Below are 6,656 nucleotides of genomic sequence, written 5' to 3' on the forward strand. Positions count from 1 at the left end.
GTATATTATTTGTTGCATTCCGATAAAGTTTGTAAAAACTATGATCGAAAATGTTGTTAGACATTTTCAAAACTGACTTAAAATCGTATGGAATTGGGAAAACAAATCTACATATAAATGTTTCGTATTTGTTCAAACTTTCGAACGCCATATCATTTGCTCTAATCCGAGAAACCATTGAGAAATTAATGTGAAAATACGAACTCCGTAAAATTTCTGTTGTTTTCTAAGTTACTTTTAAACCGTTCATACTTGGAAGGAACTTTTTGTATGAAAAACTGTGCATTTTCATAAGCTTTTCAATGCCATATCATTTGCATCGATCGGACTAGCTGTTTTCAAAATAACCCCAAAATACGAACCTGGCTGTTCTGTTTTCGAAATTCCGCCATTTTTTAATTTCCTCTTTAACTCTATGGAAGTTGGAAAAAAATTCAACGTATGAAAGAAGGGGATTTGAAGCAGCTATTCAACGGCATCTCATTTGGCTCATTCCAACAAACGGTTTAAAAATAGGATCAAAAATATGATTCACGTTTTTTTGTATGAACAAAAACGATTTTCAAAACTGCTCTTAAACCATGAACATTTGGACAAAAATCAACCTAGGCTATTCCGAGGGTGTCCATAGCTTTCAAACGGTATATCAGATGTCCCATTTGGAGAATATTACCAGGGTGAGTGGATGGAGTGTTACAAGCAAAAAAAGCACGTGGAAAACAGAGTGAAGTTCAATGTGGACATGGCGGGAAGGTCAAGTTCTTCAGGCGGTGCATTTTCGAAGGATGTGCTTTGCGAAAAAGGCAGAACGCATGATCTCGCTGTTTTCGAGATTTCTTCAAAACGGTTACAATCACACAAAACTATCTACATGAAAAAGTTTCGCATTTTCCCTAGCTTTTGAACGGTATATTATTTGCCCCATTCCGACAAAGTTTGTAAAAACTTCAGCCAAAAAACGTTTTTAGCCATTTTTAAAACTAACATAAAACCATAAGGAATTGGAAAAAACAATCTACATATAAAAATTTCGCATTTTCACAAGCTTTCCAACGCCATATCATTTGCTCCATTACGAGAAACCATTCAGAAATTAAAGCAAAAATATGAACTCGCTACAACTTCTACCGTTTTCAAATTACTTTTAAACCGTTAATAGTCGGAAGAAACGTTTTATATGAAAAACATGCGCATTTTTATAATCTTTCAAACGCCATATCATTTGCATCAATCGTACTAGCTGTTTTCAAATTAACCCCGAAATACTAACACGGCTGTTCGGTTTCTGAAATTCTGCCATTTTTTAAAATTCCTCTTTAACCATACGGAATTTGGAAAAAAAATCAACGTATGAAATGAGGGGATTTGCAACATCTATTCAACGCCATCTCATTTGCCTCATTCCGACAAACAGTTTAGAAATAGGATCAAAAATACAATTCACATTTTTTGTATGAACAAACACGGTTTTCAAAACTGCTCTTAAACCATGAACATTTTGATAAAAAATCAATGTGTTCAAACGGTATATCACAAGTCTCAGTTGGACACTTTTCATGGAAGTTCAACCGACCACCCCGGGAAGTTCAAGTGTTAGTGCTGGGACGAGTCAACCTGGGATCAAAATAGTAATTCTCACCCGAGGATCAAAATAGTGTTTATATATATATATATACATATATATATATATGTATAAATATATATATGGAACACAGACTTGCGGCGGCGGAAAAAGTGTTTTAGAAGCTCCCTTAGGGTTTTTGGAATATATGAGAATTTATAAGCCAAAGAGCAAGGTCAGGACAGCCGAGGGGGCCAACAAGCTAATAGGGTGCGGCCTCATACGTCTCCAACGTATCTACTATTACAAACATGTCTACTCTTGTTTTGGACTCTAATTTGCATGATTTGAATGAAACTAACCCGGACTAACGTTGTTTTCAGGAGAATTGTGTGGGTGTTATTTTTGATGAGAAATTGGATGAAATTTTTTGTGAATTTTTTCTAGGATTTGTAATGAATTTTGGAGCAAAGACCAACCGGAGGGGGCTGCGTGTGGCCCACGAGGCAACATGGCATGCCCACACCCCCTAGGTGTGCCCTGTTGTGGGGTGGGCCCATAGAGCTTCTACGAACTTATTTCCAGTCCTATAACTTCACACATTCAGAGAGAAAAATTAGAGAGAAGTTTTCATCAAGATCCAAGAGACAGAGATGCCGCCACCTCCAGTTCTTTCTCCGAAGGGCTGATCTCAAGCCTGTTTTTGGTTCTCGAGAGGGGGATTCGTCATCCTCACCATCACCAACCATTCTCCAGCAACAATTCCATGATGCTCACTACCGAGAGTGAGTAATTCATTTGTAGGCTCTCTGGTCGGTGATAGGGTTCGGATGAAATTGATCATGTAATCCAGTTAAGTTGATAGGGCTTGTCCCCAGTATCCATTATGTTCTCATATTGATGTTGATATGACCTTGCTATGCTTAATGCTTTTCACTAGGGCCCAAGTGCCATGATTTCAGACCTAAACTTATTGTGTTCTGATGACCCACAAGTATAGGGGGTCAATCATAGTCCTTTCGATAAGTAAGAGTGTCAAACCCAATGAGGAGCAGAAGGAAATAATACACGGTTTTCAGCAAGGTATTTTCTATAGGCATAGAAATTGTCAGTAACAAATAGTTTGTTAGGAAAATAATTTATAACGAGCAAGTAGTAGTAAAGGTAACAAAAGTGCAGCAAGGTAGCCCGATTCTTTTTGTAGCAAAGCACAGGACGGAACGGTCTCTGATAATAAGTAAAACGTTCTCGAGGACACTTGGCAATTTCATCTCGTCACTTTCATCATGTTTGTTTGATTCGCGTTCGCTACTTTGATAAGTTGATATGTGGGCGGATCGGTGCTTGGTTGTTGCTCTTATTTGAACAAGCCTCTCACTTGCGATTACCCCTCTTGCAAGCGTCTGCAACTATGAAAGAATAATTAAGGTAACATCTGACCATAACATTAAACATATGGATCCAAATCACCCCCTTACGAAATATCGCATAAACTAGGGTTTAAGCTTTTGTCACTCTGATAAGACATCATCTAATAACTACTCCACAATGCATATACTTCGGTCCAAAGATGATGAAGTGTCATGTAGTCGACATTCACATAACACCACTTAGGGAATAAAAACATACACATCATCAAAATATCGAACGAATACCAAATTCACATGATTACTTATAATAAGACGTCTCCCATGTCCTCAAGAACAAAAGGATAATAAATATTCATGATCAAATATTACAGGGATAATAAATAGCATAATGGATCTAAACATTTAATGTACCACCAAATAAGCCAACTAGCATCAACTAAAAGATGTAATCAACACTACTAGTCACCCACAGGTACCAATCTCTGGTTTTGATACACAGATTCAACACAAGAGATGAACTAGGGTTTTGATATGAGATGGTATTGGTGAAGACGTCAATGAGGATTGATCTTCCCAAGGTGAGAGGATTATCGTGATAACGATGGCTTCGATTTCCCCCTCCCGGAGGGAAGTATCCTGAACTGAATCGCTCCACAAAACACCAAAAGTGCTCCTGCCCAAGTTCCGCCTTGAGACGGGAGCGCTCCATCCCGAGAGTCCTATTTTTTTAGGGAAAATGGGTTTATGTACGAAAGATGGGCTCCGAAGGCTGGCCACGGGCCCCACTACCCACCAGGGTGCGCCAGGGGCTAGGCGCTCCCTAGTGCCTACTGGGCACGTGGGTGGCCCTCTCTGGTTTTTCTTTTCTCCAATAAATTTTTTGTATTCCAAATTAAATTTCCATGAAAGTTTAGCTCATTTCTAGATGTGCAGATTAGGTATCTCTAACATATATTTTTCAGGTCTAGAATTCCAGCTGCCAGTAATCTCCCTCTTTGTGTAAACCTTGCATATTACTCCCTCCGTCCTGAAATATCTGTCATAGATGGTCATTTTGCAGAAACAACCTCGCTTTATTCCATATTCAACCCGCACTCCTGACTCGGCTCTGTCACTCTGCTCCCCGCACTCACTCGCCTCACCCCTCTTAGCTATCGCCTCGCCATCGCCATCACCGGCCGCCGGACTCCTCTCAGCTATCGCCTCTCCCCTCACCTCTCCATCATCGGCCGACGTCCTCCTCTCAGATCTCGCCTCTCCCCTTGCCTCTCCGCCACATCACCTTGCCTTGGTGCCGCGGCCTCGGTTCGTTTCTGTGTTCCACTAAAAATGGAACCTTTTGTTCCAAGCCAGCGATGAATCGCCGGATCTGGCATCAGCGGGACGTGATCTTCTTCACGCCGCCGCATGACGACAAGCTGGAGGCGTTGTCATGGCCCTTCCTGAGCCATCTGAGCTCCAGTGACGGATGTAGCGCGCCTGCGCCGACGCCGCGCCAGCCGGAGGAGTGGGAGTGCGGAGGCGGCACCGGCACCGTCACCGGCAGGCGGGGTCGAGAAGGTGGTTGAGGAAGAAGGCGCGGGTGAGGGGCCAACGGCGCGGCGGCGGCGGCGGCAGGTTCGGCGGGGCGCCGGAGGATGTCGCGGTGGCGGGGAGGAAGCGCGTGATGGTGGTGGTGGACCACAGCTCCGGGGCCAAGCACGCCATGATGTGTGCGCTCACCCACGTCGCCAACCGAGGGGACTTCCTCACGCTGCGCCACGTCCTGCCGCTTGGCAGCGGCGCCCGCGGGGAGGACGCCTCCGCGCTAGCCAACTCCCTTGTCTCCCTCTGCAAGGCCTGCAAGCCCGAGGTGCGTGCTTCTGCCCCCTTCCCTTCTGCAACTCGCCTTCTTTTCTTTCATCTGCACTGCACTGTGCTTGTTTTGGTCAAGCATTAGTGTTACGCAGAATGCAGTAACTTAAGCTGCTTTACATTCCATTACGCTTGACATTGACATTATCTGTCTTTGGGGCATGAAACCAAGGTGGCGCGGACAGGAAGGTGTGATTTGTAGCACCACTAGTTTGTTTTAGAGCCTTCAAACCAAAGACCTATGTACTCTGTAGTGCAGGTGTTTTTACAGTCTGCATTATGACCTCAAGCTTCCATAGAAAATGACCTTAAGCACTTCATGTAATACAAAGAAATGTCGCTTAATTAATATGTATTTCAGGATAAGTCTTTTGGGGAAAGGTGCTAGTTACAAGCTTGAACATAGAAGGTACATTTTTAAAATACTAGCATAACTTGAACGTCATTTCCTGTAGCATCACCAGTTATTAACATACTGTGGTAATGCCACGTAAAAGTGCATCTTCTCAACTACAAACTACACATCCCAGTTCAGGTGAACATTCAGTGGTTGTTCTCGTTGTGCATCTCCACACAGGATATCCATCACAATATCAGGCCTGATGAAGTAGAGCTTGTCAGGCGTGATTATGCCGCAAATGACGGCTGGGAGACCTTTCTCTCATATGAGGATACAAGACATGTACTCAACAGCTTGCCAGCCTATTCATTTCACCGTTGGGATGTTAAAATATGCAATGGTTTATGTTGTGTTCCTAAATATGCATATTTTTTCCAGTGTAATTATGCTAAATTTCCTTTTACTAGCGGGACCAATGCCCTCACCATTGGACATCAATGTCTGTAGTAGGAGTAGTAAGAGTAGGAGTAGGAGTTGGAGTAGTAGGAGTAGTAGGGCTGGGAGTTGGATTAATCCAAATATTCTAAATTGAACATGAAAATAAATTCCAGCAACTTCAAATAAATTCCAACAAATCCATATAAATACCAAAAATATCAAATTAATTTGAATTCCTTTCCTTTCCTTTTCTTTCACAAGACATACACATAAACATACACACATACTCGAGTTGACATACACACACACATAATCGAGTTGACATACACATACACATACACATACACATAAACATCCCCTCTATTGCCCTTCTCCTATAAGGGCCTGAATCTCAGCAACTAGCTCAGCACTTCAAGATAGAAAGATTATTGGCCTTCCCTCATTCTGACGCCGATCCTTATGCAAGTGTGGGAGATTGTAATGATTTCCTCCTTTGTTTTTCATGACCTCAACCATAACCGCTTGTAGTGTGACAAAACTTCTGAACAACTTTTTGGCCTCATAATTCTCGAACTCTTTTTTTTACCGGCTACTGTAGGGAAAACACCCAACAACCTTTTTTTTCTTTTATTCCCACATACAAGAGTTATACGTACAAGAAGAGGTTAGGACGTACAAAGGGGTTGGGGAGCTATGAATACAAACCTCAAGGAGGCAGAAAGGAAATCCATTTAAGGAGATCATCCCTGAAACTAGCCTTAATCCTATGAGCTAACAGGGAAATCTCATGAATAAAGCTGGATCTCCATTTTCTGAACCTCGGCTGCTCCTGGTTGAACACCTTGGCATTTCTGACAGTCTAGATGTTCCAACATGCAGTGAACACTACCTCAGCAAAAAAGGGGTTGTGGAAGTCTCTCTTAGCAGCCAAAGGAGAGCTCCACATGGATTGACCCTGCCATGTGATCTGCAGGTAGGTCCAAACCCTGGTGCTGAAAAGATAGTTGAAGAATAGGTGATATCTGTCCTCTTTAACTCCGGCATGGCATAAAACACAGAGATTGGAGTCTGAAACATTCCAGTGGTGCCGTTC

The 6,656-nt window shown here is 42.5% G+C and overlaps 1 pseudogene; it reads left to right on the forward strand.

Moving 5' to 3' along the window:
- Positions 1–4,286: 4,286 nt before the first annotated feature.
- On the forward strand, positions 4,287–4,870 carry LOC123396325 (annotated as a pseudogene).
- Positions 4,871–6,656: the final 1,786 nt, after the last annotated feature.

The sequence above is a fragment of the Hordeum vulgare genome, chromosome 5H, assembly GCF_904849725.1.
Source record: "Hordeum vulgare subsp. vulgare chromosome 5H, MorexV3_pseudomolecules_assembly, whole genome shotgun sequence".
Classification (NCBI taxonomy): domain Eukaryota; kingdom Viridiplantae; phylum Streptophyta; class Magnoliopsida; order Poales; family Poaceae; genus Hordeum; species Hordeum vulgare.